The 24,977-nt window shown below is 44.7% G+C and overlaps 1 protein-coding gene across 1 annotated transcript in view; it reads left to right on the plus strand.

Annotated features, from left to right (window-relative positions):
* Positions 1-24,977, plus strand: part of LOC133933466 (histone H4-like) — a 744,890-nt gene that overhangs the window by 438,132 nt on the left and 281,781 nt on the right. The window lies entirely within an intron of this gene.

Consider the following 24,977-nt stretch of genomic DNA (forward strand, 5'->3'; position numbering starts at 1 on the left):
CCTTCTTGTTGTTGGCCACCTCGGGGATCTCGTCCCGCAGCGCGACAAGGCTCAACTTGAGCTTCAGCCTCCTCTGGCGCTCCCGAAAGGCTCCTCCAATCCTTCTCTTGTCATTGTCCTCGGTGTCTGACGTCCGGCAATCCACTCCTCCGGCCACTCCTCCGCATAGGAGTGGGGGGGGCTAACCCTACCCTGCATAGGAGTGGATTACTTAACATGCATCTTGCTGATCTTACAGCTGTCTACAACATGACATGGCAGCATGGCTCTACTGCCTGTCTGCAGGCCGCATGCATCAAAACAATACTGAGGCTCTGCTCCTCCTCATCAGCGGTTGTGATGGAGATGTGTGTGTGTGTGATGCACAGCCACATGCAAGCTCAGAGGGAAGCAGCACAGAGGGGTGGGCCTGCACGGCGAGACGTTCACCACCCACCTGATTGACTACAGCTGTTGCTGTTGGGCGGCGTGTCCGGCCCCAGGTCCTTGCTCGGCGGCGTCCCTGCGCCCTGCTTCGGACACGGGAAAACCAAGGAGAGGCCGCTCCACATGAAGTGCTGAATGATGATGGAGTCAGCGACGCAGACGATGCTCTGGTTCACCGCGTCATCCACGTTGTCAGAGTAGAAATACGGCTGCAGGGAGTCGTAGTCCAGGTCATAGTTTTTACTCGCTAAACTTGAATCCAGCGGCATGATGCGTCCTCGTCCTGTCTCTGCTGGGAAAGACAACAAAGGACGAGTGGTTAGAGCTTGTTTATACAGATGTGCGGCTTCATACAGCTGCCGGGCAGTGAACCTGGAGGCAGCGCAAAGTGTCAGCAACATCACAGATAGAGCAATCTGGGGGGAAACAGACAAAACCTAGGTTGCTATAAAACACCTATGAACTAATTAACAGTTATTAACAACTTCTCATCTCATCTCATTTTCATCCGCTTATCCGGGGTGGGGTCGCGGGGGGAGCAGCTCAAGCAGGGGGCCCCAGACTTCCCTTTCCCGGGCCACATTGACCAACTCTGACGGGGGGATCCCGAGGCGTTCCCAGGCCAGTGTTGAGATATAATCTCTCCACCTAGTCCTGGGTCTTCCCAGAGGTCTCCTCCCCACTGGACGTGCCTGAAACACCTCCCAAGGAAGGCGCCCAGTGGGCATCCTTACCAGATGCCCGAACCACCTCAGCTGACTCCTTTCTAAGTAAAGGAGCAGCGGCTCTAATCCGAGTTCCTCACGGATGGCTGAGCTTCTCACCCTATCCCTAAGGGAGACGCCAGTCACCCTTCTGAGAAAACTCATCTCGGCCGCTTGTACCTGTGATCTCGTCCTTTCGGTCATCACCCAGCCCTCATGACCATAGGTGAGGCGAGGAACGAAGATCGACCGGTAGATCGAGAGCTTTGCCTTGTGGCTCAGCTCTCTTTTCGTTACAACGGTGCGGTAAAGCGAACGCAATACCGCCCCTGCTGCTCCGATTCTCCGGCCAATCTCACGCTCCATAGTACCCTCACTCGCGAACAAGACCCCAAGGTACTTGAACTCCTTCACTTGGGCTAAGGACTCATTTCCTACCCGGAGTAAGCAATCCATCGGTTTCCTGCTAAGAGTCATGGCCTCAGATTTAGCGGTGCTGATCCTCATCCCAGCCGCTTCACACTCGGCCGCCAGCCGATCCAGTGAGTGCTGAAGGTCACAGGCCGATGATCCAATGAGGACCACGTCATCGTCAAAAAGCAGTGACGAGATCCTCAGACCACCGAACTGCAACCCCTCCCCACCACGACTACGCCTCGATATCCTGTCCATGTATATCACAAACAGGATTGGTGACAAGGCGCAGCCCTGGCGGAGACCAGCATCCACTGAGAACGAAACTGACTGGCTGCCGAGGACGCGAACACAGCTCTCGCTTTGGGAGTACAGGGATTGGATGGCCCTGAGGATAGACCCCCTTACCCCATACTCCCGCAGCACCTCCCACAGTTTCTCCCGGGGGACCCGGTCATACGCCTTCTCCAGATCCACAAAACACATATAGACCGGATGGGCATACTCCCAGGCCCCCTCCAGGATCCTTGCGAGAGTGAAGAGCTGGTCCGTAGTTCCACGTCCGGGGCGAAAACCGCATTGTTCCTCTTCAATCTGAGGTTCGACGATCGGCCGAACCCTCCTTTCCAGCACCTTGGAGTAGACTTTACCAGGGAGGCTGAGAAGTGAGATGCCCCGGTAATTGGCACACACTCTCTGGTCCCCCTTTTTGAACAGGGGAACCACCACCCCGGTTTGCCACTCCTTTGGCACTGTACCCGACTCCCACGCGATGTTGAATAGGCGTGTCAACCATGACAGCCCCTCAACACTCATTTAGCATTTCTGGCCGGATCTCATCAATCCCTGGGGCCTTGCCACTGCGGAGATGTTTGACCACCTCAGTGACCTCCACCAGGGAAATTGACGATGAAACACCATCAACCTCGAGCTCTGCCTCCAACATAGAGGGCGTGTTATTCGGATTCAGGAGTTCCTCAAAGTGTTCCTTCCAACGTCCGACAACCTCCTCAGTTGAGGTCAACAGAGTCCCATCCTTACTGTACACAGCTTGGATGGTTCCCCGTTTCCCCCTCCTGAGGTGCCGGATAGTCTTCCAGAAACACTTTGGTGCCGACCGAAAGTCCTCTCCATGACCTCTCCGAACTTCTCCCACACCCGCTGCTTAGCCTCCGACACGGCAGCAGCTGCAGCCCTTCGGGCCTGTCGGTACCCTGCAACCGAGTCAGGAGTCCTCCAGGATATCATATCCCGGAAGGCCTCCTTCTTCAATCGGACGGCTTCCCTGACCACCGGTGTCCACCACGGTGTCCGAGGGTTACCGCCCCTTGAGGAGCCTAAGACCCTGAGGCCACAGCTAGCCGCCGCAGCTTCAGCAATGGAGGCTTTGAACACCGCCCACTCCGGCTCAATGCCCCCAACCTCCACAGGAATGCCAGAAAAACTCCGCCGGAGGTGTGAGTTGAAGATACCTAGGACGGGGGCCTCCTCCAGGCGTTCCCAGTTCACCCGCACTACTCGTTTGGGCTTACCAGGTCTATCCGGAAATTTCCCCCACTCCCTGATCCAACTCACAAGCAGATGGTGGTCGGTTGACAGTTCCGCCCCTCTCTTTACCGGAGTGTCCAAAACATGCGGCCTCAGATCAGATGACACGATCACAAAATCGATCATTGATCTTCGGCCTAGGGTACTCTGGTACCAGGTACACTTATGAGCACCCTTATGTTCGAACATGGTGTTTGTTATGGATAATCCATGACTAGCACAGAAGTCCAATAACAAACGACCGCTCGGGTTCAGATCAGGGAGGCCGTTCCTCCCCACCACGCCTCTCCAGGTGTCTCCATCGTTGCCCACGTGGGCGTTGAAGTCACCCAGCAGAAGTACGGAGTCCCCTACTGGAGCCCCATACAGGACTCCATTCAGGGTCTCCAAGAAGGCCGAGTACTCTGAACTGCTGTTTGGTGCATACGCACAAACAACAGTCAGAGTTTTCCCCCCTACAACCCTTAGGCGCAGGGAGGCGACCCTCTCGTCTACCGGGGTAAACTCCAACACCGCGGCGCTCAGCCGGGGATTTATGAGTATCCCCACACCCGCCCGGCGCCTCACGCCCTTGGCAACTCCAGCCCTTATCCAGGAGTACGGTACCAGAGCTGAGACTGTGAGTGGAGGTAAGCCCCACCAGATCTAACTGATAGCGCTCCACCTCCCTCACAAGCTCCGGTTCCTTTCCCCACAGCGAGGTGACGTTCCACGTCCCCAGAGCCAGCTTCTGCCGCCCGGGTCTGGTCCGTCGAGACCCCTGACCTTCGCTGCCACCCATGTGGCTGCGCACCCGACCCCAACGGGTCTTCCCACAGGTGGTGGGCCCATAAGATGTATTAACAACTTGCAGCTGCAAATAGTGATTAGGATTAGGGTTGAAAAATTCCGGAAATATTCAAAGTTGGAAACTTTCCATGGGAATAAACAGGAATATACGGGAATTAACAGGAATAAACTGGAAATTGTGTGGGTAATTTATACTAACTGTATTTACCTTGTCATATACAGACATAAATATAAACATTTTTTTTTGTCATAGGCTGATTTGAGCCCTGAGGAAACTTTGGGCACTTGACTACATGCTTCTGCATCTTTGTGTCATTCTTAACATAGGTCTTTGCACAGTATTTGCAAATATACACAGCCTTTCCTTCTACATTGGCTGGGCTGAAATGTGCACGTGGCATTGTTCTGTAGAATAAGATGAGAAAAAAGCGTTTAAAAAAAGCAATGCCAGAGATATAAATAGATGGCCAATTGGAATCTACTTTAAAAATATTTTACAAATGATGGATAAATGAATAGAAATAGGCTAGATGAACAGATGAATAATCCTCAATCAGCATGCTAATATATTTTCGTAACTTACCTGACCACCTATTATTACCTATTATTACCTACAGCATATCTAATTAACCCTTCTGTAGTGTGCACGTGATGGAGACATGCACAGTGGAGGGTTGTAATTAAACGAGCAGCCTGTGCAAATAGAATTTGAATAATCAATACATGCAGACTGTCGTATTGATGAATCATTTTCATAGAGCTGAGTTTTGCTTTAAGTGTCATTTGCAGTTAACGATAAACAACTTACTCACTTGTCAACGATGAGAGTGACCGTCGGGCGAGTGATGCGTTCTCACTCGTTTGCATTCTCAGTCGGTGGAGTTGAACCCACACAACATCTGCAGCGCCATCGCGCGACATGTTGACGAAGCGTTTCGAATAGTAGATGAGAATCGTTGCTAATTTGCAGAGTAAAAACATACACTTTGTTTGCTGTCACATTGTCTCCTCTTTAGCTAACTACCGTTGTGACATATCCCAGCTCTTCCCTCTCTTCTCCTGGGACGGTCGAACCCTCTTTCTGCTGTTTTCCGCCATTCGGCGTCCGGACTCGGTAGAAAGAAGAAAACCTCTAAAACTCAGGGAAGTGAATAATTCCAGGCGGATGTTCGGCAGCACCGAGACCAGACGTCCCAGTTTATCCGGGCATGTTCCGGTTTGCTGATCTAGATATCTATAAAACACTCAATTTTTTCAATTCACTACCTAATTTTCCCGGTTTCAATCAGAATCAAAATAACAATTATAGTAATACATAGGTGCCAGCGTTTACATGGGGCTTTAGCAGGTTCTGGCGTTAGTAAAGTTACGTAACCCTATAAAAAAAAGGTAAACAAGACGCCATGTGGTGTTCTGCTGTCAAGGCTATTGCTAGCCTATGAGCTTGCATCTCTCTCTGATAGGACATGTCAGACGGATTCTAGTTGGCCAGCAAGCCTGTCAATCAGGCTCGTGCACAGATAGACCCCTAGTGGTGCTCAATCACTGGTCCTTTTGCCCTGGATGAGAAAAGTGCCCCTTTCTGCTGGAGCCCAGTTTTTTCTTTATTCATCAATATTTAAGAATAAAAATGAGTCTCTGTCAATTCCCCCCAAATGTGTTTTGATATCTGACGGGGCATTTATTGGAGTTCTTGTGAGAATTTCGCCCCGACATGCTCCGTGGCGCTCACAAGCCCCCGCCGTGCCCCTCCCTCCTCCTCTACCTCATGCAGCTGAGCGTCAATCGGCTGCAGCCACTTCTTCTCTGACCCGCAGCATCAGCCAAACAGGTAATAACGCTGTTTGTTAGATCCCCCGACGTTGTTTGGTGATAAATTAACCACAACGTTAGCGCCGCTTTGAAAACATTACGTCGCAACTGGTCCGACGTTTCCTAAAAAATAAACAAACAAAAAACTCACGAGATCCGTGATTTCAAATCCTTGTCCAGATGCTTACTGACGTGTGTCATGTTTAATGGAGAGAGAGAGAGAGAGAGATACAGACAAGCAGACAGACAGACAGACAGGCAGAGAATTTAAAGGAAGTTTTACTGTTCTACTAGTTTTGTTTCATTTAAAATCGTTATAATTGAAATGAAAGGTAGGTCTTAAGTTGAGCTACATGACAGTCTGGTGAGGTATATTGTGGTATATTATTAGTGTAATGCTGCTTATGCTTCAACTCTGTCAGAGTGTTTTGTCTGTTTTTGCCTGTTATTCATTTATTTATTCAATTTGATAATTTGAGTTAGTTTGTTAACAAAAATAAATATATGAGTTGAAAACATCATACTGTGTTTTTTATTTATTATTATTGTTTTTAAATTCATAAATAATTTGGGCGATTGGTGCCCTTCTCTGGGGTTTGAGCATAATACCAAAATGTCTGTGCACGTGCCTGCTGTCAATCACTCATTTCCCTGTCCGTTGCTAGCCAATGGCTTTGAGGCTGAACAGACCAACACGCCCCTGCTAGCGGTTAGCTGTAATGCTAAGGATACGTTTTTCAAAGAGCTCCAGGACGCTCACTCGTTCCAGCACAACGTTCCCGTCAACGTCCTGCGCATCGATAACACAATGGTCCCGGTTTGGGAGTTTTAAACTGCGGTTTCTTATATGTGAGTGCCGGCCTATGGTGGCAGCGAGGGAAGCGTCCATAGTAACAACCATAACAACAAAATGAATCAATTAAAAGTAAACTAACAACAAAATATCAGACAAACCGTCTGACAGAAGATTATGTCGAATTCATACAGATTTTTAGTGGATTACTTTTAGTAATATTTCAGAGAAATTTTGATGAGACCAGCTTGAACACTGGTACCAGTTCCTCTCTAAACTCAATGTAAATTCTCCTATTATCCCATCTGTACCTGGACTTTTGTTCCTTCCTAACCCACTGTCTCTATTCCTTTCGCCCCTATCTCTCTTTCGCACATCCCCCTATCATCATCACTCATCCTAGCTTTCACCTTATCCATAACCCGGCTGCTACTCTTTTCATCGATCCCTTCTTTCCTGAATAAATCCCTATACAATCCTTGTACCCTTTCGATACCCCCACAAAATCTGTGATCTTCTCTCCATCCTTCCCCTCCACTAGTTCTAAATAATGAATATTCTGCTTTATTCTTTCTAATCTTAAAAAAACCCTGTTCATATCTCGCCCTGGTTCTAACTATCGCTCCCTCACACTTTTTCTGTTCCATTTCCTTCAAATTGTCTTTAATCCTGATCTACTCCTCTAGATCATAGCTTGCTTCCCTTTCTGACCCTTTTTATTTCTCTAGCTAGCTCTTCCTTTAACCTCCTCTCCCTTTCTCTCTCTATTTCTACCTCTGCTATAATTCCTACTCAGCTCGTTTATTTGTCCTTTCAGACTCTCCCACCTCCTCCTACCCATGTCTTCCTCATACATACTGTCATTCTTTCTCCCCATCATACTTTCTCTGCCTTTCTTTTTATATTTTCACCTTTCAGCAGCTCACCCTTCAAGCTCGCTTTGCTGCTTTCCTCCCTCCGTTTCTCTTTTCCTGAGTGTCTCCTCCTCCTCTTCCATCGTGCTCCCCTGCTCTCCGTCCTGTTCCTCCTCGTCCTCCTCCAGCTGCTCCTCGTCCCCGCTTTGCTGCTCGTCTCTCTCCTCCATCTCTATCTTTTATCATTGACGCCGGCCTCACTCCCCACTCTGCCAGCTGTTAAATGATTGTGATGTCCTCCATGTACCCTGGCAGGTTTATGAACGACACCACCATATCATCGTTTGTTATGTCTCTGGCGAGTATATATCAGCGCTCCTTTAACTCGCGCTCCGTCCATTACTTTCTCCTTCCCCCTTTTCTTTGTCTTTCAATTTAATTTTCAAAAGTCTTCTCTACTCTCACTCTGCAACCCACCACGTATCTACATTGTTTCTTCGCCTCCTTTAATACATCCATCTTTGTCACGTTCTCTGGTCCCTCCACCTCCACTTCCACCGTCAGCTCTTTGTTGTACTGCGCTGTTCTCTTTCCTCTGTGCCTCGTTTCACCAGCGGTGGACTTGTTTGGTCCGTGTGGCCTCTCACTGGCATTTTCCTGTCTGTTTTCTTTCTCTTGTTGTCCGTCCTTCACTTCATCTTCTCCTCTTGCTCTGTCCCTGATTGTTTTACGGCTGTCTGCTCCTTCCCGTTTGTTGCCGTGCTGTCCGTCTTTTAAGAAAAAAAATCGAAATTTCCCCCAAACAGCAAAAGCTGTCAGGGGACTGCTAAAAATAATATACTCTATTTTTCTATTAAACGAAAAACGGACAATACATTGACGTAGAAACTTATTTTACCTGTGGAATAGACACTTAAGTTTGGCTTCTTTCACTGCTCTTGCCATCTCACTCTGACGACCTCAATGGGCGTGTTCAGAGTGGTGTGTCTGTGAGCGAATGATTCCACCCACAATACCTACATGTAAATAAATCAGGGGAAATGTTCGGAAAAATTAAGGTGCGATGTTATCATAATATTGTGTGACAAACCTGGAGTTGTCCTGCCGTGGTGTTGTGCTTGTGTGTGTTTCAGGTTCCTGTAGGCGGAGTCAGACCTTAGTAATCAGCAGTGATATGGCACACCTGTTGCTGACCAGTATTTAAGAGGGCTGCACACTGGGCTCTCCCCTTCACCAGATCTACCACCACATCCCAGCTTTATTATTTTACTCTAGATACTTCTACCCTATTCTTCTTATGTGTAAATCCAACCGGACGTTAGCGTTGTGCCTGTTTGGAAGTGTACCTCGCGACAGTGGCGGAGGCAAGCACGGAGCGGGTGAGTGGAAACGCTGTGACCCACGGAGGTGACAGCGGAAGAGGCACGGAGTTAACGCAGAGCAAGAGCTTCTCAAACAATGAGAGGGAGCTAACCGTAATGGTAGACAGTGGCGGTTTTGGACACGGGCGAACCGGGCAGCTGCCCGGGGCGGCTCCTTGTCAGGTCACGTGGGGGGCGGCACGGGCATTTAAAAAAAAAAAAGTAATCTGACCTGCGAAGCGGTTTTCTATTATCTATCATATCACTGTGTGGGGAATTGGCAAATTGGCGCTCCCTGCAACTGCATCGCCTCTGCTTGATACTGTGTGGGGAAGGGGAGGGGGTGCGGGGGACAGTTAATCTCTGGGACTCCCAAATGGAACGGACAAGGGGGGGGATCCACTGTATAGAGCAGTGGTTATCAAACTGTGTGGCGCGCCAAATGTTTTAACGTCCGCATCTATTTAAAGGCTGAGCAGTAAAAAAATCGCTCTTTCGCGGTAGACAGGGGTGTGCAACCCGCGGCTCTGAAGAGCCGCCCCTCTGCAGTGGCTTCCTGAACAGTGTTGTGTGTGTCACACACAACACTGTGTGTGTTGTGTGTGACACACACACAGGCGTCGGGGCTTTGTGCCATTCAGTGTTTCTTGTTGCACACATAAGCCAAGGTGTAACAAGTGGGGGCTCGTCCGGTATCCGGATCCAGGTTTGTTTCTCACTCTTTTCTGTCCTGAGAAAGTAATAGGCCTCTAGTAGGTTAAGTTTCCCCTGGAATAGTGTACTGGTTGCCCAGGGTGTGTGATAACTTTAGAGTGTGAATGTAGTGCTTTGAGCTTACATGGGTGGGACTAATTACATTAATTATTAGGCACTAATTAGAGGGATTTACCTTTGGAGTTACCTTTCCTGGTAGGAATAAGAAACAGCATCTCTCTCTGGGGGTCTGTTGGTTTGTTATTTTTGTTTGTTATTTTTGTGCATAAACATGATTTGACTTTGTGTCTTGGGTACACGTCCATGTCCGTCTGGTGAGTAACAGCAAAGCTGGGGCTTTACCTGGTCATTGGTTTTGTGTTTAAAACACCTGTCATGAAATGCATGAAGACTAGGGTCTAGAGAAGGTAGTTAGCATTGGTTAGGCAGATAGTCAGGGGAAAGGTATTCCAAAGGTGATGATAGATAGATATATATATATATATATATATATGGGTTGGTTCTTTTGAAAAGATGGCTACCATGGAGGATTTTGTGCAGTTTCCAAGTGTGGAGGTGCTAGGAAAAGGTACCAGGGAGCTGTTGCTAAAAATTGCAGAGCATTGTGAAATAGAGCTTCCTAAAACGGTTCGCAAGGAAGTAATGCACTCCACTTTAAAAGCCCAGTTAGGACAGGTTGGTGTTTTGCCAGTGTTTCCCCCTTCTGTTAGTTCCAGAGATGAGGTTGTTGCTGAAGAGGAAGTAGCTGCTAGATCAAGGTTAAAGGGCAAGTTTTTTCCTTTCTGACTTTGATGACATAACATTTGAACAGAAGAAACAGGAAAGTGAAGCACGTGCCCATGAAGAGTGAGTTCAAGCAAGGGAGCAAGAATGGGAGTTTGAACGATTAAAGGTAACTACTAGGCTGCGTGAGGTTGAACTGGAGCTGATTAAAGAGCTTAAGTTGTCTCCAGTTTCGCCAGCATTTTCCACAGATACTTTTGATGTAGATTATAATTTAAGGTAACTACAAAAATTGTGAGAAGGCTGTGGATAATTTCTTTTGTCTTTTTGAGCGGTTAAGTCAAGACCGCCAGTGGACTGATGTAGAGAAGACGTTGCTTTTACAGTGTGTGCTCACAGGTAGGGCATCGTTTTTTGTTGTCTTGTGCTTTAGTTAAGGTACAGGTGTCCATGGGAGTCCAGCCATCATTACCGGTTCCAGGAGTGGCGATCATCCTAGGGAGTGATCTGTCTGGAAACAAAGTATGGCCTGATCTACTGCCTTCTCTGGTAGGTTGTTCTACCCCAGTGATGAGGGGACCTGTTGACCCAGAGGTATTTCCAGCATGTGCAGTAACCCGAGCACAGACTGATAAAGAGAACAAAAAGTTATTTCTGAATATGTTGTGTCGCTGCCTATTGTTCCTTTGTCTGTCTCTCGTAGTGATTTGATTAACTAGCAGCAAGACGATCCTTCTCTATCAGAGCTTCTCTCTCAGCCTCGCCCATCCAGTGAAATGTCCAGTTCAGCCCACGGGTATTTCCTACAAGAGGGGGTGTTGGTAAAAAATGGGTGCTTCAAGGTCAAGGGGTTTCTGGTAAGGAAATATTTCAAATTGTAATACCTAGCCCTCTAAGAGCAGGTGTGTTGCAAACTTGAAATGAGGTAAGACGTACAAACAAGTGTTTTGGTATTTTTTTTGTTGGCCTCAGTTAAAAAGGGATATTTCAGTGTACATCAAAACATGTCACGCTTGCCAGTTAACAGGTAAACCAAACCAAACTAGCAAGCTTGTTCCGCTGTCACCTAATCCTGCAGTATCCTCCCCATTTGAGCGCTTGCAGGTAGACTGTGTAGGCCCTTTTTTCAAAGTCTAAGAATGGGAGTTTGTACCTGCTGACGGTGATGTGTCAATACACTCGGATACCCTGCTGCCTATCCTTTGCGAAACATTACAGCAAAATCTGTGAGGAAGGCGTTGCGTCAGTTTGTGTCGTAGGCGATCAGAGACTCGTATCTTAAGTCCAGGTGATCAGGTACTAGCTCTGTTGCCTGTGGTTACCTCTTTTTGTGTGGCAAGTGTCAGACCAGAATTATGTCATCTCCACCCTACATAGGAAAAGGTTCACCCAGCTTTGCCATACTAAACTTTTGAAACCTTATTTTTTCTCGCACTTCCACAGGAGCAGTGGTGAAACTGGTGGCGGTGGCAGTTCATTTTGAAATAGTAGACTTTTCCCCAATCTAGGGGCATGAGAAAGCTGATGAAATTGATGTCACCGGCTGAATGACAAGTCCGTTGGAAAAATTCAGAGACTGTCAGCAAATAGAAGTAAGGTGCCTTGCTCAGGGGCACTAGACAGGGTAGGGAGACTCTTGGATTTTTGGACGGATCAATCCAGGTTTCGTCTTTCGTTGTCTCTCCGTGGAGTCGAACCAGAGACCTTCTCTAGTCCAAGTTTCCGCCACTAGACCACCGCCTCTCCTCACCTATAAGGATCAGTCACCCCATCCGTGATGTGTCGTTCGTGAAAAATGTGTTCATTTTGAACGAATCCCTACAAGGACTCGGGAGTAACGAGTCCTCTGAAAGAGAGATTCGTTCATTTTCTCGTGGCCACGCATCAGGACTGATGCATAGGCTCAGTCAAGGAAACAGAAATGATTCTTTCATTTCCCGACTGGGTTTTCGGGTACAATCTTAGGATCCTCAGATCAAATTCACTTATCCTGGGAATGTCAGCTGACGTGTTGAGATTCCCCAAATAAGTGAATTTGAGTCTAACACATTTGTAAATGTATTAAATGGATAAGACCCCAGCTGCAGGGGAGGGAGACAGACACATCATGAGAACGGAGCCAGGAATAGAGGAGTGAATTTTATTATATACAGGGGTTGCCTGCCAGTTCCAGGGTTTCAGCCCCTCTTCCCAGGCCGATTTTAGTGCACTTTTCTGGGCATGAAGTGGGAGTCAACCCACTGTGGATTTTTCATCACAAGTGATGAAATTCTAGAATTAATGTTTAAAAATAGAAAAAAGCATCTGAGGTCACGAGTCTGGGTCACTCACATCTTCCCAGAAAGTTTACTTACCGAAATTAATGTTATTTTTCCATTTAAAAGAAAATCCCTCTTCAGCATATGGCGAACAGTGTATGCAAATGTAAAAAATAAATTATAAATGTCGACATTATTTACACTGTTTTGTATTGTACAATAATGGAAAACATTTTTTTTCTTAAAATAAATACGTAAAGAAGTATATACAGTTGGAACACTGTTTTATTCTTGAAAATTAAATAAATAAGCAGGACAGTAACATGAACACTCAGGTGTCTGCAACAATGCCCCCCTGCCAGCCAGGCCCCCATACTGAATGCTTAAAATGAGTTGAAATATTATGAGAAGATTAAGAGTACAGCAAATTATTTGTATTAGCATCAAAACACTTTACTGTAATTGTGTTTTAAAAGTACAGAGAAAATATTTGCTAGTCGTCGAGCAATTCACAACTTGCACCCTCTCTGTTAAAAGAGTTCTTGTTGACTCCATAGTCAAACATAACTTCCTCATCCACCAGTAAAGTCGTGTTTGCGAGGAAAAGGATGATATCCTTTTCTTCTCCATCCATGTCAACAGCAAAATGCATGGGCCTTATGTTGGATTTTCTTTTGGAGTGATCAGCCTGCCAACCGTCTGCATCCCAGGGTGGCAATGACAAGTCTCTGAGTGGGCATCAATGCACATTGCCTGTCCTTTGCTGTTCCAGAGAAAGAAGATATAGCCAGTCTCCTTTTCATTGGTGATTTTGTGAATTTCCTCGCCCTTCTTTCTGCTAACAACAGTTCCATGGTAGTCGCAGACAACCTCACCAGCCTTAAATGTGCGTGTCGTAACGATCCCTCTGCCCCTTTCGTTGAAATCCTGAATGTAAAGTCCTTTCCACTGCTGTGTTTTCACCATTGTCTGAATCTGTTTGCGGTCCATGATACGGTCAACAGATCCAGATGGAGCCCAGTTGTCGATAACTGCACTGCCTACGTTGGCAGTCATCCCCTTCCATCCCTGCTTTCGTACCCATGCGTCGACTCGGTCTTTTGCTGGCATACGTTGACTGAATTGTTCTGTCACAATAAATAACAAGTTTTGTTAGTCATGAATACAATAATAGAAATCTTTGATTTGTGCAATCAGTCTTACTTGAAAGTAATGTTAAATATAAATAAATAATAATACATACTGAAAAATTAAATAAGTACTCACCACGGGTATGGTTTACACGCTTTTCAAGTTGAATCTTCCGCCAGTGTGTGTAAAGCTTCTGCTCCCAGTCTTGAGAGACATTCCTGCGCTCTTTCACTTGTGGCTGTTTCCCACTCAGTGTAACAGGGTGTTTTTTCAGGAGTTGATTTAGTGCCTCATGGAACCTGACCTTTTCCTTTTCCCCTGGAAGCTTGTGCAAATGTATCACTGGCTGTTTCAATGAAAGGTCAGCACAATGGTCACCATGGTTGGAAGACTCATCAGACGGATGAATAGGCCCTTCTCCAAACGGCTCATGACTGTTGCCTTCTCCGGAAGGCCTGGCACTACATAAAAATGAAAAATAGTGAGATTAGAAGAAAAACAACTGCGTTCGATATAGATAATGGTGTGCTTGACTATGTAGGCATTGTCTTGACAAATATAAAATATGCTCACCTTGACGCCTCAACCATCTTGGCCAATATATCAGCGCCCTCCACAACTGGCCCCCGATTTTTCGATCGATAGTGTTTTGCAGCTGTGTTGACAGAATGGACCAGGTAGCCAGCCACCAATGCCTTCTTTGGCTCATCCAAGCGGTTAGCTTCCGTCTCAAATGTTCTCCGCACAGTCTGGCTGTTCACATGGGGGAGGTTGTGCTTTGCATGCAGGCGGTCCAGGTCAGCGGTTGGGTTGTTGATTTTCTTCCCTGTTGAGGAGACAAAGAAAAATTCATCACCATCCTTGTCATTCCATTCATCCTGCTTTCGTTTCCCTTTGGCAGCAAGGTGTTGTGGTCGCACTCTTGTGTAGTACTTTTCAAACCACTCCTCCTCCTGCTTCGACAGGGCAATTCCAACCACAAAATGTGCTGCATATATGATTGTATGTTCCGCTTCTTGTTTCCGCCCAAGCCATTCGGCGAGTTAGTAAATGTAATGGCTAAACTGTCAAGGGAAACCTATCAATAGAGGACAGTTACACTCACCTTCATGTTCTCCACCACACATGGCCTTTGACAGTGCTTCAGTATGACGATTGCCTCCAGATAGTACAGCACAAATATGCACTGAGAAGCCGCCAGGGGGAGGGGGGGTAGAGCAGTCACCAAGTTGATTCATGATGTTCAAAAATCCTTCCTCAGCTTTCTCAAAAATGGCCCAGCAGTCACGAGGACTAAGAACATCTTTATCCATGAACATGGCATGCCTCTTGGATACAATCTCTTTGCTCACTTGCTTAGAAAGCATACTCTGTACAGAGCCAATGTAATCCACGAAATCAACGCAGCCATTGCAGAGCGCCTTGTCATCCTGTCTCAGATTGGTCAATGCAGTGTTGTAATCCAATAATCTGTAAGGAGGAAGGAGATGGATTTAAGTTATGTACATGCAATAACAAGTTTTTATGTGTATAGTGTAAACTGTTGACATAGTAATAAAACAAAAGTACCAACCTTTTCAAGCACTTTAGGTAATTGACTGAAGTCTGTGCCCTGTAGTTTGCCTCCGACTGTTTTCTTGTGTAGCTTAAGAGCTTCTCTCTGTCCCTGACAAACTTCAAGGATGGTTCGACAGGGTCGGCATAATAAAGGTACCGAGAAACAGTCAACCTCCTGTTTGTACTTCGTATTTTCCAAATTGACCCGTAGGTGTTCGGCAAAGCCCTGAAGCAGTGGATGATCTATAGAATGCTTTTCCAGAATCCCCATTTCGTTCGCTTTCTTCAATGAGGTTCTGGCCTTGTAAGCTGTTTCCCGGTTACATTGAAACAGTTCACCGCTGCTAGCAGATTCCACGTCAGATGACCCTGCCTCTCCGGATGGCTCACCAGTTTCTGCGACAAACCTTGGATTCCCTTGGGGCAAAGGTGTAGGCTCTCCGGTCACAAACAAGTGATGACTTTTCAGCTCCACAATCAGTCTTTCGAGTGGATTTGAAGATGAGATAATGCGTCTAAGAACTTTATAACTAAAAGCCCGTCTAGTCTTCAGGAGGTCCAACACATCACTCTTGGCCTTTTCAAACACCTCTTCTCTGTCTGATTCTTCTGATTCCTTCATGCATGATCTGCGCAGGTGACAGCTTAGGGATTCTTGGGTCTTCATACAAACTGGACAGAGGAGCCAGTGTCTGCTTGATTTCCTGGAAAAAGAAAATAAATACATTAATCCATATGTCATTACAACAAAAGTTGTACAATGGTTACACATGGTAATACATCAGTGGTGTATAAAGTACTTGAATGCCATACTTGAGTGAAAGTACAGATATCGTACCTGAAAGTGACTCGGGTAAAAGTAAAAGTCACCCGTAGGAAAATGACTTGAGTAAAAGTCTTAAAGTAGCTCATATTAAATGTACTTAAGTAACAAAAGTAAAAGTACAAGTACCAAAATTTAAAATGCAAAGTGTTTTTTATAGTGGGCCTATACAGACACAAAACAAAACAAAATTGCTCTCCTCAGGATTTATTTCAACTGACTGAAAAATTATAACAAAAAAATACATATACTCTTTTGAACCCCCAGATGCTGAGGTTCAAATAGTAATGGACTAGTGCATCTGAGCTTCTAGGGACAACAAAGAACGAACATAGTAAGAAACAAGTGTCCCTTGTGTCTGCCTAAGACCACTTATAGACCACAGTATAACCGCTAAACAATTCTGTAAATATCACTAAACATGGACCTTTCGTTTTCTAATCAGTAGCAGGAGTGATACACAATACCCCTTGTGATAAGTCAGCAAAAGGAAACAAGTTCTAGGCACAAAAAATAGGATAGTTTTCCTCTTTGGTTAACAACCTGCACAGTGCTAGGAAAAAAAAATCACTGGACACGTCCAGTTTTGAGAATAGATAAGTAGAGAGTACAGAAATTTGTGTTCAGGAAAATAAATACTCAAGTAAAGTACAGATATGTGAAAAATCTACTTAAGTAATTTACCTCCCACCACTTTAATACATGCTATTAAGGAAAACTTTAAATATTTCTTACCCTGGAGCCATTTGTCAAACTGAGATAGGTCAGTGAAGATTGAGCAATAACAATTGGTTTTGTTTGTATCCAGCAGTTGAGGGATGATTCTCCAGTCCAGCAGTTGAGGAAAGGTTCTCCAGAGTGAACTACAGCTGGAAAGCCCAATACTTATACACAGATGAGACAGGGAATGTTGATGGGTGGAGCTACAACAAAATACTGGGTGCAAACAAAGGTGGCCTGCTATTCATATCAAATAAAAGTGAAAATTCTTAAGAGAACCCTCAAACAAAGGGTGCATGGTATTCCCTTAAAATAAACACCTTTTTTTGAGAATCTTCTGAATACAAACAAACAAATGTCATAGATTCCAGCTGTAATTCACTCTGGAGAACCTCCCCTCAACTGCTGGATACAAACAAAACCAATTGTTATTGCTTCATCTTCACTGACCTATCTCAGTTTGACAAATGGCTCCACGGTAAGGAATTTTTAATGTTTTCCTGTTTTATAAATACATGTTTGGAATTATTTATAGCCTGTAGAGTTAAACTAAAATAAGTTAATCATGCTTTTTCTTTTCTTTTACAAGAAAGCTCCAAACAGGCACTATTTGCTATGTCCTGCTTGTTCCAAAACACAAGATATCCTGTCTGTCCATTTGACGAGGGTATGCATGAAAGATGGCTCGAGGGAAGATATACAAGCCATTGTTGAAAATGCCAAGAAAGAAGCAAGCGAGATCCTTAAGGAAGGCAGAATTTTCAATTATTCAGACCTCACTGAAATCATGTCAAATGAAGATTCCAATCCAAAGGTAAGTGGCTTACAGAACGTTATCTTGCTCCTTTTTTTTTTGATAAGAATTTTTATATACTGATATTTTCAAATATCTTGTTTTCTTTTTGACAGACTGGTTGAGGAGCTGAAAAATCGCCACATGGTTATACGTGGCAAACCCAACTCTCAGGCCAATGCTGAGCCTTTAGCTGCTCAGACACTATCCAATACAGATGCTGAAGCTGGACCATCCACTAGAACGACTTTTAACAATGAAGGGGGTGACATGGCTGACGAGGCCCCTGTTGGCACTCGAACAAGAAAGTTTGCTCAAAAAAGCACGCAAGAAATGTATGAGAAAGGCCTTAACGACAGACATCCTCTGAGCCACCCACTTCTCAAAGATTTTGCCATGCACCTGAAAAAAGACAAAAAGATTCAAAATTACAAACAGGAGGTAAGGACCAATAAATGTTTAACACTTTTTCTGAGAATCTTTTATACGCATTTATATGAAGCAAAACAGTCATTGCTAGAAGGTCACTGAACATGATGTCTTTTATTTTCAGGTTGAAAACGTCTCTCGGTATCTATAAAAACGTTCCTCACTAAAACCTCTGCTACTCTGAAGAAGAGAACACAGATAAATTACCTCAAGAGCTTGAAAAGATTCCTGAAATTCCACACGGACACAACCAACCTGATAAATACGGATAAGCGCTCCATGAAGAGGCCAAATGTTTCACTCAGCTCCTCAGCCAGATGATGCCGATACTGGGCAAGCAAGCAAGGAAGGAGATCCTCAACCAAAGGTTTGTTTCATTGTACCCATATAAATGGTCAATACCTGGTAATCTTTTCTCTGCCTGCTGAAATGTGATTTGTTATCACATTTGATACAGGTGCAATTAACTGAGTTTCACTTCTGACTTCATAATTCATATGTCTCATATCACACTCTTTTTTTTTTCTCATAGGCATGAGTGGATGCTGAACGAAAATCAGTTGACAACACAAGACTGTCATGCTGTATTGGTGGAGGCCAAGGATAGATTCTTGGCATGTTTGGATGCACTGTCTGAAGAGGATCCTGCCACATTGGATTCGAGCGATAACCAGATTGTGTTGTACTACCTTGAGGCTGTTGTGGTTCTAGGACACATGCAACGGCCGAGTGTGGTGGAAAACATGACTGTGAGTGAGTGGTTATCAAGGTTCAAAGAACTTTCACCGGAGAAGGGTCATCCACGTTGGGTGATTGCGGTAAAGGAGCACAAGACTGCAGCAACACAACTGGCCTCGTTTGCGCTTTCACAGGAGCAGGAGCAAGTAAGTTCACCACAATTCCTGCCTGAACCTGTTAGAGATAATTTCTGTTACAGCTGAAAGTAACATAATGTCTTTTTCTCCCATCAATGTCCTTTCTTTTGTCCAACAGTGGTTTGATATCTACTACAGACGGTCCCGGCCAGTCTTCCAGAGAGCCGGCAGGAAACGCAAGAGGGGTGAGGACATTGAGGACGTCGAGGATCCAAAAGATTTATTCTTCCTTTCCAGCACAGGGAAGGGGGTTCACCGGACCACCAATGACATTGCACGGTTGCAAAAAAAGTTCAATGTCCCGGCAGTGAGCAGCAAGGTGGTACGCAGAGTCTTTGAGACGAGCACCAAGGATATGAGCGATTCTGCAAAAACATTGGTGGCGGGCTACCTTACCCATTCAAATTCGGTAGCAGAGCAGCATTACCGCTACCCCACACCTGGACAGCCTGTAAAGGGTATACACATTTTGAAAGGCATGGTTCTTTCGACAACGTCATCTTCAGGGGATGAAACCAGTGTTGGGACATGGTTTTTGTGCAAACCACAGGCCTCCTTTCAGTCAAACTTGTAACAAACATGCCGCATGTGCTGGAGTGGACTCAATCCCCCAAGATGCCACAGGTTCCATTGATCTTAGAAAGACAAGGAACTCAGTCTCCCAGAGGATGTAACAGGATGCTGCATGTCCTGGGGTATGGGCACACAAAGGTGTCAAGAACCACAAGGGTCAACTCCTATTGGTCACTCTGGTCCAAGACCTGTGAGGTCACCGGGGCCAATATAAGGAGAGGTCTCCCCAAAATCTTTCTCTTTCTACAATCCTTTGAAAGCCAGTAGGCTGTCCAGCCTCTCTTTCTCCAATTCTCCCGAGGGTGGAAGACTGCTACAGCCTCTCTTCTTCCATCTCTCAGAGGGCGGAAGGCTGCTCAAGCTCTGATCCAGCTTCCTTCTCTATCCAACCCACAACCGGAGGTCAGGGGTGCAGCTCCCAGCTCACCCTTCTCAAGGAAATCTCCTCGCCCTTCAAGCTCTACAAAACTCCTCGTAGCGACTCGATGTCCTGCAGGAAAACTTCAACCAGCATCTGAGCACACCGCTCGACAGAATCACGGATGCAGAACTCTACGACCACAAAGCCAGGAGACGTCACAGAACTGCAACCTGAACAGCAACTTTCTTTTCCTCGTTCCCTCGGACTGGTAACATAATCTGGGCTTAATAATTATACATGCTAAGCAAGACTGTTTACTCAATTCGGTGTGTTTACAAGTTTGATATATGCTGTGACGTTGTAGGCATAAGTTAAATGAAGGTTAATAGTTAGGCTCGCCACAGGCTTTGTCCCTGACTATCATTATCTGAGTAATATCCACACAGACACGCATAGCTTCTCACCTAGTTAAACCTTCCCCCTGAGCCGTAAAGCAACCTCAGAAGAAGGGGGGGGCTCTTATCTTAGGCACCATTCTTTAAAGAATGCTAATTTAAATTCTCACACACACTCACACACCTCCTAGTTAGTCAGTTTGATTGTTTAGTAATTTGTGTTTTTATACTTTATTATGTTCATAATAAATGTTCTTCTTTCACAAATGAACTGTCATTAATATTGTATAAGTGAATTTTGCCCCCAAATAAAAAATATATTTTTTCAAAACTATTTTCCATGAAAACTTATTATAAAAGTATTTCTTTCTTTGTCGAAGTTGCTTGGCCACACACACTAACCATACGCCTCAATGTGCTAGCATGTTCTGACAACACCAAGGAGCCAGTACCCCTTCCGTTTTTACGATTTTTGGCAAATTTTTTTTTTTTTTTATGTCAAACTATTGGTTGGAGATATATGTTACGGGTCCCAAGATTGATACCAAAGTAACTAAGTATATCTGTAGAATACAACATGAATGCACCAGCAGTAACGACACAGAGCCTTCAGTTCCTCATCTGGACTGCATCTTATTTAAATTAAACACAATTTCAAGTACAAGCATTTCTCTGAGTGTAACTGCATTTTAAAGTGCAGTTACACCTTGGAATACCTTTCCCCTGACTATCTGTCTAACCAATGCTAACTACCTTCTCTCGACCCTAGTCTTCATGCATTTCATGACAGGTGTTTTAAACACAAAACCAATGACCAGGTAAAGCCCCAGCTATGCTGTTACTCACCAGACGGACATGGACGTGTACCCAAGACACAAAGTCAAATGTTTATGCACAAAAATAACAAACAAAACTAGGGCTACGTTGTAGCACTGGCGGGCCCGAGCACCCGCACGTTGAAGCCTGTTGCGGTCGGTGGAGAGAGCGATCGATGACTAAGCGCATGTCTCCGCATTGCATCCATTTTTCGCTCTGCGGCAGTAGGTTTGCCAGTAGGTGGCGCCATCACTATTATTACACACAGAAATATAGATCTGTTCAAGTAGCCGCTCTGATATAGCCTGAGCAATTTTGTGTCAATTGGACAATTTTACCACAACGTAATTTTCACACTGATTAGTAGGTGGCGCTATGACCCTAAACTAATGTTTATATGTGGAGCTGTTCAGATCAGTATTGTGATTATAGGTCAGTAGTTTGGAGCCGGTTGGATAATCCAGAGTGGATTAACAAAGTACTTCCTGTTTCCTGGCGAATCAGTAGGTGGCGCTATTACACTGAGGAAATATTGACACACAGAGCTGTTCAGGCTTGTACTATTATCATGTGACAGAAGTGTGGTAGTAATAGGACAATGCACAGTGGACTTCTGAAAACATCGCCTCGTCTGGCGAAGGATGATCCTTCGCCAAACATCAATGTTTACATGGTTTGAGGAAATGTCACAATTCTGACCTTGATCCAGTGACTTGACTGAGGTCATTTGAGCTGTATATTGTAAAGCAGCCAGGAGCAGTTCATCTCCCCTCATCTCATTTTCGTCCGCTTATCCGGTGCATAGACTGTATATATAGATGGACGGAGGGTCCGTGACGTCACCCATTGGTTTCTGCAGAGTGAGAATGAGGCTAGTAGGAGGCGTTCCCCCGGCGCCATCTTGCCGGTGCTTACTCCTCCTCGTTCCTGGCTAACGACAGCCGAGCGATGCTCACGGAGCTCAGCGTTTCCAGGTTAGCTCAGAGCTAAGGAGCTAGGCTACATGCTACCCGACGCTGCTAACCGGTTAGCGCTGTGCTGTAGCTGATCTGGCTGGTCGCGATCTCTACGAACTCACTAGAGGTAAGTAACCTGACACTACAACAACAAAACCTATTGCTTTATTTATCATCATAATCATATGCTTACATGCCTCAAGTGGTTTTTAATGTTAGTTAAAAATTTCCGTTTATTTAACACATCTAATGAAAAGATTGAAGCAAGTTAACTACAGAGTTGTGTGTTTAGTTTTGACTTGATTTTAATAAGTTAATATCAATACGCTACATGTGTAAGCTGCATGTGATAGTAACTATGTTTCACAAATGTGCTGATACAGGCTGGTATATCCACCATTCCCATTGCCACCTCATTTATTCAGCCTTTTATGGAGTTTTAGAGTGAATTGGACAGATTAGATATGATTATTATCTCCACACACCAGTGTTGTAAATAGTTCTCATTAATTATACAATTATGTTTCCACAGAGGGAAGTGGAGAGACTTGATGTGGACGTTATCAACAACTCTGTGGGAGATTATCACCCTTGAACATTACAGATGAGGTAGAAATACATTTTATCTATTTGTACAATGTTTTATTTCTTTCAGTACATTACATTTCATTTGGCTGACATTTTGATCCAAACTTACAATAGGTACAAACCCAGAGCCCAGTAAATCGGTTCCGACTGAAATCTGTGGTGCTGAACACAGAATAAACTGTAAGAACCAGTCTTTGCTGGAACATACACAACACAATACATTATTTTATAATGAGTTTCTTCTTTTCCTTAGATGAAGCACTGCAGCACCGGATCTGTCCTCAGCAGCAACATGGTGGAGATTGGCAGCTTCAGGCTGGTCAACACGAGTACGACCTGCACAAGCTTCATCGGCCCAACACTTCACGTTTTCTCCCTCAACTAAAGATGGCCTGCAACTGTTTAGAGTTGGCAATCATTGCTATGTGTCATGGATAATATATTTAATTTCTATATTCATTATAGTTGGTTGCAAAAATTATCTTTTACAATCTGATTTGATACACTTTAGATAAAACCCTGTGTTTTATTTTTCTAATTCCCAATAAGAGACAGAACACTGTCAGCACAGCTGAGTCCTTCAGGCTCCTCCATCCCTAATAAAATGACAGGAGACATAAAAGTATGGCATTTTGTAGAGGGAGTGTTACTAATGAACAAAGTTTCTGTCCTAAAAATTCTGTGGATATTCAACTCTGTGTTGGGACATGGTTTTTGTGCAAACCACAGGCCTCCTCTAAGTCAAACTTGTAACAAACATGCCGCATGTGCTGGAGTGGACTCAATCCCCCAAGATGCAACAGGTTCCATTGATCTTTGAAAGTCAAGGAACTCAGTCTCCCAGAGGATGTAACAGGATGCTGCATGTCCTGGGGTCAGGGCAATATCACACAAAGGTGTCAAGAGCCACCAGGGTCAACTCCTATTGGTCACTCTGGTCCAAGACCTGTGAGGTCACCGGGGCCAATATAAGGAGAGGTCTCCCCAAGATCTTTCTCTTTCTACAATCCTTCGAAGGCCAGCAGGCTATCCAGCTTCTCTTCTCCTACATCGCCAAGGGGGGGGGGGGGGCCTGGCTGATCCAGCTTCCTTCTCTATCCAACCCACAACCGGAGGTCAGAGGTGCAGCTCACAGCTCACCCTTCAAGGAAATCTCCTCGCCCTTCAAGCTCTACCAAACTCCTCGTAGCGACGCGATGTACTGCAGGAAAACTTCAACCAGCATCTGAGCACACGGCTCGACAGAATCGCGAATGCAGAACTCTACGACCACAAAGCCAGGAGACGTCACAGAACTGCAAATTCTGTTCCTCTTTCCCTCGGACTGGTAACATAATCTGGGCTTAATAATTATACTACGCTAAGCAAGACTGTTTATTTGATCGGTGTGTGCTTATAAGTTTGATATATGCTCTGACGTTGTAGGCATAAGTTAAAGGAAGGTTAATAGTTAGGCTCGCCACAGGCTTTGTCCCTGACTATCATTATCTGATTAACATCCACACAGACATGCATAGCATCTCACCTAGTTAAACCTTCCCCCTGTGCCGTGAGGCAACCTCAGAAGAAGGGGGGGGGGGGGGGAGCTCTTATCTTAGGGAGCATTCTTTAAAGCATGCTAATTTACATTCACACACACACTGACACACCTCCTAGTTAGTTAGTTTGATTGTTTAGTAACTTGTGTTTTTATACTTTATTATGTTAATAATAAATGTTCTTCTTTCTCAAATGTTCTGTCATTAATATTGCATAAGTGAATCTTGCCAACCGTTACACTGCTAAGAACTCCATAACCTTCATTGTTCATTATATAATCTTTAATGGTCAAATATTGAGATTTCTAATTGAACTAGATCTAAATGAGACTGATTTTAATCAATAAATTGGCTATCTTTTCCCTTCTATGAAGGGTGGTGCCCCGCGAGAACTTTAACCAATTAAAGTTATGATTTAATATTAATATTTTAAATATTAATGTTTTACATTTATTTTGATAACCAAATTTATTGAGTGCCTAAAGGCACACCATTCTATGGTAACTCTTTTCAAGCACTATTGCACAACATCTGTATTTGAATTAAACAGTGCACTACCAAGACAATGCAGTATAGAGTTGTTCCACATTATCTTTGCTTTGATTGTTTGTAAGGTATGAAGACAAATCTGTACCTGGAGTCAGTGCATAGGTGATGACACTTAGTGTTCAGTCTTGTTGGAGTCCTGTTCTGTCTCCTCATGTTGGACATCCACTGGTGCAGGCTCAAAAACACACCGATATGTGATACACCGGTATAAAAAAATTCATTGTAAATAGAGTAGAAATGTACAGTACACAGATCATGCTAAAATTGTAGTTGCCATGTAACAATCAAGTTGCTTGATATCTCAAAAGTTATTAAAGTATTTCTGTGTACCCTTTTGTCAATGCTCGAGTGTGGTCTCTCAAAATGTTGACTGCAGAGACTCGGAATCCAGTTCTGTCTCTTCATGTTGATTACCCACAGGTCTAGCCTCTCAGGATCACCTAGAGGAAAACTAAACGAATAAAAAATATGTAAAAC

Source organism: Platichthys flesus, chromosome 22, assembly GCF_949316205.1.
Source record: "Platichthys flesus chromosome 22, fPlaFle2.1, whole genome shotgun sequence".
In the NCBI taxonomy this organism is placed as follows: Eukaryota; Metazoa; Chordata; class Actinopteri; order Pleuronectiformes; family Pleuronectidae; genus Platichthys; species Platichthys flesus.